The sequence below is a fragment of the Periplaneta americana genome, chromosome 5, assembly GCF_040183065.1.
Source record: "Periplaneta americana isolate PAMFEO1 chromosome 5, P.americana_PAMFEO1_priV1, whole genome shotgun sequence".
NCBI classification, from domain to species: Eukaryota; Metazoa; Arthropoda; class Insecta; order Blattodea; family Blattidae; genus Periplaneta; species Periplaneta americana.
This window is the reverse complement of record NC_091121.1, coordinates 166,092,100-166,104,290: the sequence shown is the minus strand read 5'-3', so window position 1 is coordinate 166,104,290 and position 12,191 is coordinate 166,092,100. Positions and strand designations below refer to the sequence as shown.

The 12,191-nt window shown below is 37.7% G+C and overlaps 1 protein-coding gene across 2 annotated transcripts in view; it reads left to right on the top strand.

The window, feature by feature from the left end:
- The window catches only part of LOC138700266 (Ig-like and fibronectin type-III domain-containing protein 1), a 1,344,471-nt gene that overhangs the window by 184,111 nt on the left and 1,148,169 nt on the right, over positions 1 to 12,191 (top strand). The window lies entirely within an intron of this gene.

Genomic DNA, 12,191 nt, shown 5'->3' with positions numbered 1-12,191 from the left:
GCTCCTAGTATAATGGCAGTTGACATTGGACATATACGTCAACATATATGCCTAACTTGGAGTCAGGCCACAAAGGGAAACATTGAAGGAGGAGGGTTCGGTCCGGTGCTGTGGATTGAATTCGGCGTAGCTCAGTGGTCAGAGCGCTTGGTACGTAGAACCAAGGACCCGGGTTCGATCCCCGGTGTCGAAACGAATTTTTCTCCTCAAATATTAATTGTCAGTACCACAGATATTATTCTGTAGGACAAATTAATAAATCTCTAATATTCTACAATTTTGTTACTGTTGTTGCTTATGTCTAAAGAAATAAACAGCAATTCAAGCTATTTTTGAGTAAGTCGACGTGTTTTTTTTAATTCATACGAAAAGTAATGATTTTGCATATAAAAAGGTAAATTTGTCTCGTCCAGTGTTAGGGCCTAGTATGAATGTAATAAAGATTGTTCCAGCGCACTTAGAATATTCATAACTCTATACTTCGTGCCACAATGTCTGACAAGTGACGTAAATATTGCCGTCAGAAAAGGAGAGAAGTATAATTCAATGGGCGGGGATAGAACGCTTCAGACTGCCCAACTTCAAGATAAGCGTGGAATGAGACCTCTGTCATTGATTCAATAGAAATTACCCTTCTCTCTCTCTGCCGGCAATGTTTACGTCGCTTGTTAGACATTATAGAACGAAGTATAAATACATTGAGGTATGGACCCTGCAATTTGTCGTCATTGTGGAAGCTTACGTATAAAAAATTCAAGAGACCGATTCTGTGGCAGATGAAAAGCGTTGTAGTATACTGAATTCCGTATAAAAATATGTGAATGCTGCGTTTGTTTTGCAAGAAAGTCAGAATATGGAATATCCAATGTGAATTAAATTGTGAAGCGACAGCAGATGAATTACTCAAAAAAGTTACTACATATCCTCAAAAATTGGTTTATACCAGAATTACTTCTCAACAATGCTTGAGGATTTCTAATTCTTTCGTGACTTTTGAATACTGTAATACTTCGCCTTTTTAAAACACTTTGCATATAATTTAGTTAAGATTGTTTTAGTGGTTTCTAACGACGCTGTATCAACTACTAGGTATTTTGCGTCGATGTAATTTCTGAACCCGAGATCGTTTTGGGCGAGATGAAACCGAGGATTCACCACGGAATTATCCGACATTCTCGTTACAGTTGAAAAATCTCAGAAACATTGTTCACGTACACTAGAATGACTATATAGACTATATTATATACACCGTGAACCGGTTAGAGGGATCGAGAAATAAATGCTCACCACTTAAAACCAGATAAAGATATCGTTGAGATTTACATCTGACAAGATAAGGAAACTGTCCAAGTTTACGCAACAAAGTCTGAAAACAGCTTCAAGCGTAACTTTGGTTTGTTTGTTGCTAAGACAAGCCTGGCGCCATTTTGTAGGAGAAAAAGCCATGGTCAACATATGGACACCACAACAGAAAGTTCAGTGTGTGCTATGGCTAGCAGAAGAAAAATATGTTACGCGAGTGCAACGCCGAGTTCTTCGTACATGGATAGGTGGATCGGAAGACGAGAACCCATTGCCTGGCCAATCAGGTCACCCGATCTAACTCCCTTGGACTTTTTTTTCTGAGGCTTTGTGAAGGATCCTGTGTACTAAAGAGAAAGAACTAACACTTTGGAGGAACTGAGACAACGCATCAAAAATGCAGCTGCGCTAATGACTCCACAAATGCTACAGAACAATTGGCGGGAGATTGAATACCGTTTAGATGTCTGCACGGCAACTCAAGGCGCACACATCTTGTTGCATTGAGCATTCTCCTAAACTCGGAGAGTTTTTACATCAAGTTATGTTAAAAGTTATGTTAATAAATCATTATTTACACTTGAAATTATCACTTATTTCTCGATCCCTCTAAGCGGAACACGGTTCATTCTTTGTGGTTGAAAAACTGAATACATATTTTGTTAGTAAACTGAATAAATAAATTTAAAACGCTTTTATTGGAACAAATGATGTACCGGTATACTAAATAATGAATTAGGCACTCCAATGCACAGAATTTAAAAGTCCGTTTCGTTTAGGATTTTCCATATTTATATGTTTTTATTTCGAACACCATAGCCAGACCACTGACATAAAAACCTGCGCCACAAACCAGTGTTCGTTCGTGCGCAGGTTGTCATAGTGGGGGACATTTGTGTTGTAGATGCGTTCCCTGATCGATGTCTCGCAGCGAGTACGTTTTAAACTATTCGAAACAACAGTCGTGTCTGCGTCCATTCTTTCACTTTTCAATCAATTAATATTCCATTTTGACTTATTGTATATAGGCTAGTTAAAACAGACTGTAATTTATAATAATGGAAAGGGAAACCATGTGTGCGCGGCAGGCCTTTGAAAAGTGAAAGCTCCGCTACAGACACAGCTTTTGAATCGGATTCACAATTGGAGTCTGACTAATGTAACCCGGCCTAGCGAGCTGCTGGCATAGTGATGACGTTTCCCCCTCCATGGCCACGTGAGTATTGGAAAAGTTGGAGGTCTTTTTGTAGTTGGTCGAGCTATAATACCTTCTTATGTCTGGAACCCTCGGAGAGAGAATTTTTATAAATGTTATTTAGCCTACATCCTCGTTAGAACACTTGTTTATTTGTTTAGAAAGATTTGGCATTATACAGTTTTGTATTTGCAATACAAAAGCCATAAACACACACTACTTATGTTGTGTGACATATTTGAGCAGTACTTCAGTTTTATTTATAATTATAATGCTGTGTTTGGATATTTCTGATATGCTGAGGGACTAAAAATGACAAAAAAAAATACACATATAAGAGAGCGATACAATCTGATGGAAGTAAATTGAAGAAAACAAGTTGAAGGCGATTTAAATGCAAAGACTGAAATAAACGCAAACCTTTTACCCTCTTCATGTTTACCACGTACACAGAAAATCAGTACAAGTTATTATGCCTGCTTTATACAAACAGAAATTGCTTTGCTCATTCAAGATTTCTTCAACTAATGGAGAGAAATTCGTTTTCACTTCAATCAGTAATTAGCTAAGGTAGGTGCAAGGTAAAGAAAATATTTGGTAGGAAAAGAAGAGAAGACCGAGAGGAAAATATATCAAAGGCATGTTTAGCAGAATGAAGTACATTGCGTGGCAGAAATCTCTCCGCAGTGAACCCAGAGGCGCGTGGGAACGCTTAAGTTGGCAGCACTAAGATAAGGCGAAGGAGCAGCGGTGCGGCCTTGACCTGGAGCAGGTAGTATCTGAATAGCATTTCTACGTACGTATAGCTGAGTGTGGACGTTATGCTTGTAAGCGGAATTCATTGCCAACGTAACTGAGTATAACTGAGTGTGCTAGCGCATCGCCCTTGCTGCGGAGAGACTTATGCCACGCACTGTACAATTGTGAAGAATGTAAATTAACAGCGAAGAAAGGCAACTATTGTAGAAACGACAGTGAGAAGGTCTGAAATTATTTGAGCGATTGAGTGATTGTTTAGGCCCAAATAGTCGTATAGTCGTACCTATATCAAAGAGTTTCATATTTCGACTCCACTATTTCACTTGATGTCAACGAAGGGTCGTATTCATTGGCTTAGCAGCCACCATATTTTTCGTTGGATCCCAATTTTGCGTATTTCATATCCAACCAAAGTCTTTGGATTGTTCAGATGTGTTAAAATCCTGCATAATTTGTGTCCTATAGCATCGCTGCGAGACGTAATCTAGTTGTTTTTCTCACACTTACTATACTCGCAGTAACTGATCATAGACTTTCTACTAGCACGCGATAGCGTCGCAGTTAAGACGTGACGCTGCAAAGCTGGAAGGTCGCGGGTTCGATTGTGGTTATGGATTTTCTCCATTAATCTAATCTTTCCGGCCGCAATATGTCCCTGGGTTTATTCATCCTCTAACAGAAATATCAGTGGCATTTCCTTTGGGATAAAGGCGGTTGACACGTAGGACTCACATCCCTATTGCCATTAATGTCGATTGTAAATATTGGAGCCTGAACCTCTCGCCACCGTCTGGGCCAATTTGGCCTGTAATGATGTTGACATTCCTTTTACTAGCTGTACAACAACGAAAAATGTAAATACTCCCACCAATATTCTTCAGTGTGGGTAGATTTACAGTAAAAAGCATGTTTATTTTCTTCGATGAGAAATTTTATGAAGGTTCTTACCGACATAAAGATCTGAAGCATATATTTTCTTAAGTCTGAGTTTACATGTTATGAAAATGAATAGCCTTGAATTCGTACGGAACATATGGTAGCATGTTTAAATCTCTCTTGAAGCAAATATTTCCTCCTCCATTACCTAACGAGGAGGTCTTGTTTCGTACTGCTTCAGATATCTCAGCAGTTTTACCATACGGTAATTATTAGTGATAACGCCGTTTCTAACTCTGGATATTGTTCAAAGATAGATCTACAGTATTTTATAGTGAATGGTAAATTCAAATGAAATCTAAATCATAGAATAAAACTCTCCCCGCTATCACCTTGTCAATCATAAATGACACAGGGTCTGGGGCTCGTGTTATAATAATAAATTACAAGTTAACAGTATTTGCAAACAGTAGTAAAAGATTATAACTGTTTGTAAACTCTGTTAAGCAATGCAGTGTTATTAATTTGTAGAGTTTGACAAGCTTCACAAAATCAACTAAAGCAAGTTTAAACGAGAATCTTTGTTACGCAGTATCGCCAATGATAATTTAGGAGACATCGTTAAGGTACAGAGCTAATGTTGTCGTATTTTTAACAAAATACTCCGTTAATGTAAAATCATAATTGATGATCAAATCTTGAAACAAGCCTTGGCTTTCAACTATCTTGGTACCGTACATTAATATCGTATGATAAAGATATAGATATAGAAACGAAGTAAGGTAAATATCAAAATAGACTGAAACTGTAAAGATAAATCCAAAAAACCAAACAAGAAAAGAAACCCAACTGAAATTTTATAATTTTATGACTTTACAAACTTTACTATATGGAAGTGAATTATGAGTAGGCCTAGTTAATCGATTAGACCTGAAAAGAATTGAGATTCCTAAGGGCAGTGAAAGGATGTAGATTAATAGACAAGATCCTAAACGATAACATTGGAGGTGAACTAAATTTTGAAGGAGTTACGCATAAATTAACACATTACAGAGATGACTGGGTAAATCATACTGACAGAATGCATGAAGGAAGTTATCGTAAATTAATGTTAGATTATTATCAACCTAGAGCAGACCTGCACAAGGTTTGCGCTCTCCGAGCCGGCTCACAGCTCATGAGCGGAATGCAAATATTAGCTGCGCTCTGTATAAGGGTGGACTGGAAGAAGGGGTGATCCCGTTCAAAATGCACACATAAGAAAGTACTATTACGAGTGTTCATGAAATGAATTGCCGTTCAGTGTTTGCAAAACTATCTTGGACTATAATTAATAAATAAGTAAATATTTATTTTACAGAAATAATAGAAATTCTATAGCTACTTAAATGTACAATATCATTTTGTTATATTTTTATTTATCAGTACATGAAAAAGAGGTTTTATGCTGTTGGCAGCTGAAAGGAACAGTAGTCTACTGATCGTAATGAAACATCAGTTACAGATGTTCGATGTCTGCCTTTATTAAAGTTGATTGTACTCGTATAAAACAATTGCTCACAAATGTAAATGTTGAGCCAAACATAGCAATCATTTTCACAGCCAGCCTGTGTAGTCGTGGATATTATTGCTAATGTTTAGTCTTTAAAACTCAACCAGGCTAGTAGTATTATTCAAACGATCTTTAGCCCTTAGGTCACATTGAAGATCAATAAGTTCGAGCTGTAAATCGTTAAATGTTAAATGTTATGTTCCGTCTTTTAGATTCCTCCATACTGTACTGTAGCAGTAGGTAAGCAACGTGAAACAGTTACTGAGAATAGGCCTACACACTGTACTCCACTAGATAACTGAGTGGTCGTTTCCCTCTCCTCTACCTATAGCAACTCTATGTCATTCTGACGTATCTTTGTCTCCGATTCGGCGAGCGGTAAAAACCGCTCTCCCGCTCCGAAGGAGCACGCGCGCTCGTTGAGCGCTGTTTGTGCAGGTATAACCTAGAGGATACCGCAATGTTGGAAGACCTAGGAAAATATGAAAAGAAAATGTGAAACCGGAAGAGGCTAAAGGTGTAAACCTTGAAAAGATGATAATGATGATTATGAATGGATATGTTTCATATGTTTATACAATACATTCAGTTTAAAAGAGGACTGCCCTACAGTGTTGTGGTGACGAAAAAAAAAAAACGCTTTGAACTTATGCATTAATGTAATAGTTAACGATGTTGTATCAATTAGTGGGTTATTCAGCGAAAATGGTATTTAGCGACATGTCGAGGATTCGTCATGGATTACCTGACATAGGCCTTGCACTTGGGGAATAAAAATCTAGGGGGAAATGCAAACCAGGTAGTCAGCCCAAGCGGAAATCATATCCACGAGCGAGAGCACCTTCTGATCAGTAGACAAACGCGTTGCCGCCTCAGTTACGAAGGTGCCTCTATCTTAAGTTGTACACTGTCACTTTAGCATGTATGGTGCACTGTGAAAATAAACCTTTATGTCCCGTTAAATGTTATTTGAACAGAATGATACAGACAAGAGTCTATACTTAATGGTCTTTAAATAACATGCCAGTTTATGTGTTCAGCAACCCCAGTAATGTGTGTGTCCAGAAATAGGCTAGTTCAATATATTTACCCTGTAACATATTCGTTAATGAAAACACTTCAAGCTTAGTGAAGTGCACTGACATATTGAATGAATGCTGACAGCGGGTCTGAAAGCACGATCTTAATCTCAACAGTAGCTCTCAGATAATTCAAAACCTTCAAGTCTTAAAGGTAAAACTGTCAGTGTAGGCCTATACATCATTAGCCTTTCCGTTAACTTAGAAAATAACTACCTTTTTGTTTTTCAAATGGTGTATGAATTTATGTATCAGTATTTGTTTCTTTCTTCCAAAGCTTCGTGGCACAATATAATTCAAGTACAGTACGTACTGTTTTCTCTTAGAGGAAGAGAAGTACTGTTAAATTATTAAATAAATAAATGGTCATAAAATTATAATTATACGGAAGTTTGTTTCCGATCTCTGAAAACGATTTTTGAATTACGTCATGTGTCACACGACAGCTGAACTGTGGTCAAAGGTCACAGACCAGTAGTCAGTGATTTCATAGTCAGAGTGCACGGTGTCTCACAGCAGCAATGCCCAAGAAAATCGAGTCTTTTTGGGAGGAGTACATTACGACTCTTTCCGATGCCAAGTACAGTTACGTGAAAATCATAGCAGCCTGCAAAAAACGTAGTTTCGTTATTTCCAAAAAAGACTTTTCTGTGCACCTAATAAGTAGAAAACGGAATTTTAGGCCCTAGAAAGTGACATTTTAGGCGCCTAAAATAGGCTCTTAAACTCCTTTATTTAGTCTTTATAAAATAAAAAATAGGCTTTTTTTGGTCAAAGAAAGTCACTAATATAAGAGTGTTTTTCATTCACCAATCAAATTTCTATAGTTTGCTTCATAGTAGATGATCAGCACCTATTGTGGCTATTGTGTCGCTCACTGTTGTACTTATAAATTGTGAGAGAAGAGAAGGGGCTGTTATCTGTCTTGGAATGTAAGAGAATGCTTATTCGAGTACAACCCAGCGAGTTTGTGTTAAATTGCTGACAGATAGAGGAAGATATAATAATAATAATAATAATAATAATAATAATAATAATAATAATAATAATAATAATTTGTCCTGCAGGAGTTCTTTTACATGCCAGTAAATCTACTGACATCAGCCTGTCGATTTAAGCACACTTAAATGCCATTGACCTAAGCTGCGATCGAACTCGCAACCTAGAGCACAGAAGGCCAGCGCTATACCAAGTATGCCACCCAGGTCGACTGAAAGTTAGAATTTTAGGATTGAAAGATTGTAAGAATGAGAACAGGTGGCCCGGAGGTACTTCTCTATTGTGTTCTTCACTGCTAGGAAAGAGTTATTATCCGTCTTGGAATGTAAACGGTACAGAATGTTAAGAAAAACAGCAGGGGCGGCTTTTGGGGTAGTGCCAGTGAGCCATGGCACCGCCAATTAAATAAACAAAAAATAATATCCTAAAAAGCAGTTGTAATAGTTTATTTCTACACTTTTATTCGTATTTCATCTGAACGAGCGCGCGCACAGATCGGGACGCACTCTTACAGCGTTTTTCCGTACTTTGGAGCCACTTCTGTGTGGCACTGCCTACGTCCATATAACACTGTAAAAAAGGCTACTGATTCTAGTTTATATACGTTTCTTATGGCAGACTTTGAGCCGAATTCATTTTGACTCGGTAGTTAATATTCCGCCTGCTAGAGCACAGTAATGCAGAAATTTCGCTAGATGGCAGGGTTGTTGGAGACGTTAGGAAGAGAACCATCAACCGCAGACTTGCACGAAAACACAAGTTCCGCGCCAAATGTTAATGTAATGTTGCCAATTCAAAACTAATGCACCTAACTTGGAATGTGTAAAGTATTATCCGTTTAACTATATTGAATGCAGACATAGTCATGGTTCTTTTTAGAAAGATAAATATTTTTTTCATATTATGTGAAACTGTTTGTTAATGTTGTGTAATATTTGTTTTATTTTGCGGCAACTAAATATCGCTACACTGTTGCTATAGTATTGATGCTTTTGTTAACCATACATGAGATTATGCAGGACATGAACATGTGTTATTCAGGCCGCTGCCTTGGATTCATCGGCCTGTTAAATAAAATGCAAACGTGTTCGTTTATTATCTATATCACTCTTCATCTCGTGTGTTTTGCCAGTTATTTTATTAGTTATCATTTATTTGTATTTGACTAACAATACTGTGAAACTTTTGCATTATCTGTATCTGTAAATTTCGTTATTAGTTTCGGAAATGTTATTGTAACTGTTACTAGATGCATTATTAACTATACACCTGGTAAAATAGCTGGTTTAATTAATGTGTTTTATTTAACATAATGTAAACGTGAGCTGCGATTATCAGTTTCACTAGGGTAATTTGCGTAAAACCTTTTTTTTTCATTTTTGGCACCACCACCAGAATGCCTCACCGGCCGCCACTGAAAAACAGTAAACAGTTACGAAAAATGATGCAAAAATTTAAAAATCTTAAAAATCTTAAATCGAAATAGGCATTTTAGGCAGCATAAAACACCTTTATTTTTCTTCATATTTCCATGAAAAATGTAAATATTAAATCTCAAGCCTGTATGTGTCAAGGAAAAAAATGGTTTTTTGCCTAAATTTCGCTCGGCTGGCAAAGTTCGAATGGGATTAATTCGAGAGGGGAAAAAGCAAGCAAATCCACCTTCCCTCCACAAGCCGCACCACCCGACATGATACAAATTAAACCCATGCGAGCTTTACCAGTCTTATTAAGTACGCAGAAGATGCCTTCCTTGGAAATAACGATACCACGTTTTTTGCAGGCTTCTTTTATTTTCACGTAACTGTATTTGGCAATGGGAAGGGTCGTAATGTACCCCTCCCAAAAAAGCTCGATTTTCTTGGGCACTGCTGCTCTGGCACAACGTGCACTCTGACTATGAAATCACTCAATACTGGTCTGTCACCTCTCACCACAGTTCAGCTGTCGTGTGACTCCTGACGCACATGACGTCATTCGTTTCCAGAGATCGGACACAACCCTCTGTATTTCACAATTTAATTTATTGGTCTGACCCAATATTTTGGGTTTGCCCTGCAACATAGAATAGCTCACAATAAAATTTAAAATGAAAAATTATATAAACAGGTTTCAGATAAAAGTGATTAATACATAAGAAAAAAAATAGGACCAACTATAATTTAAATTGAATGTTCACCATAAAGATGCTGACGAAATATCGCTACAGAAAATTTTATTATGGTGGTGACGATGGCATCTTGAAGATCTCTCGTCAGCTTGTATTTTTCCCTCCACTTTACAAAGGTTTTCGGAATGGTGCCTCTCGCTCCGAAGAAGAACTAAGATATTTTAACCCTTAAATTAACAAAACTTCATTTCTCACACTAGTTTATTAAACCGCCTCGGACTGTAAAGAAAACAACTATCGCAATGTCCATATTTTGTATGTTGTGCAATATTAGAGTATTGTGAAATTTTAATTTTCCTACCAATTTTTTTACTATTGTTCTATTAAAATTACAGCATGTAGCCTATTAACCTGTTGTATCCTATAGGATACTTTGTGAATTTAAGGGTTAAGTAATGTTTGTGCCTTATTCCTTTGATTTTTGTAGAAGTCATATATATATATATATATATATATATATATATATATTAAAATTTATGTACTGCTACTGATCATTATTGTATATGACGTATCTCAGGCACTTACTTACTGGCTTTTAAGGAACCCGGAGGTTCATTGCCGCCCTCACAAAAGCCCGCCATTGATCCCTATCCTGAGCAAGATTAATTCAGTCTCTATCATCATATCCCACCTCCCTCAAATTCATTTTAATATTATCTTCCCATCTACGTCTCGGCCTCCCCAAAGGTATTTTTCCATCCGGCCTCCCAACTAACACTCTATATTCATTTCTGGATTCCCCCATACGTGCTACATGCCCTGCCCATCTCAAACGTCTGGATTTAATGTTCCTAATTATGTCAGGTGAAGAATACAATGCGTGCAGTTGTGTGTTGTGTAACTTTCTCCATTCTCCTGTAACTTCATCCCTCTTAGCCCCAAATATTTTCCTAAGCCCCTTATTCTCAAACACCCTTAACCTATGTTCCTCTCTCAAAGTGAGAGTCTCAGTTTCACAACCATAAAGTACAACCGGTAATATAACTGTTTTATAAATTCTAACTTTTAGATATTTTGACAACAGACTGGATGAAAAAACTTCTCAACCGAATAATAACAGGCATTTCCCATATTTATTCTGTGTTTATTTCCTCCCGAGTATATGTTTTGTTACTGAACATTTTTTCAAAACATTTATTTTTACAGCAGCATTGTGTAACTAGAAGAAACTGTTTGCTAGAAATACCTTCTCCAGTAACAGTTGTATAGCTTTGGTCGGAATTCCTTTTAATCTTCTTCGCAGCACGATCTCTTCTTGACTGTCTCTTGTGTTTCTTAGTTCCATCATTAACAGCTATCACAGACATCTTCAAATAACATAATCAATAACAGAACTGCAGTTCATACTCGTAATGGCTTGTCTCTCCTTTTTTTAAGTATGTTATTTTACGACGCTTTATCAACAGCTTAGGTTATTTAGCGTCTAAATGTGATGAAGGTGATAATGTCGGTGACATGAGTCCGGGGTCAAACACCGATAGTTACCCAGCATTTGCTCATATTGTGTTGAGGGAAAACCCCGGAAAAATCTCAACCAGGTAGCTCGTTCCAACCGGGAATTGAACCCGGGCCACCTGGTTTCGCGGCCAGACGCGCTAACCGTTACTCCATAGGTGTGGACCTTGTCTCTCCTACAACAACTGATTTCAAAATTGCTGTCACACGTTCATAAATCGAGATATCGCAATGAAACTTTGGAGAGATAACAATGTAACTATAGACACTCAGAAAATCTAATTTCCCTAAAATGGTATGGGCCTGTATTACATAGAACTCCTCAATTGTCTAATGTATGTTTGTGATTTCCCCTACAACTACAATCCCTTGCTTACTGTACTAACACTTTCTACATCTCTGCCTGAACGCTGTGAAGTCGTACAGTTGTATGCTGTATTTTACAGATGAGCACGCGGGATATCCCATAACTTCAAAATCATAAGTTGCCGTGATGATTTCGTGACACCACTGGCACGGAGTAAGACCAGCCAGAGAGCAAAATAGGTCACATTCAGGGGCGCGCTGTTCCTAAGGAAGGAGAAGCTCCGCTTCCTTGTCATTGGACTTAAAGACGGACTTGGTAATGCTTGGGCTCGTGGTTATAGCTATAATTGCAATTGCGTCAGAGTCTCTGGCCTGGGCCAAGTCGAAATTTGTGAATGGACCTCGCTAACCTTGAAGTGACAACTCCTTATATAAATTTCATAACGCGTGTCGCACGCTATTGTGGCGGGAGGCGAGGACAAGAATTTCACACAAGAG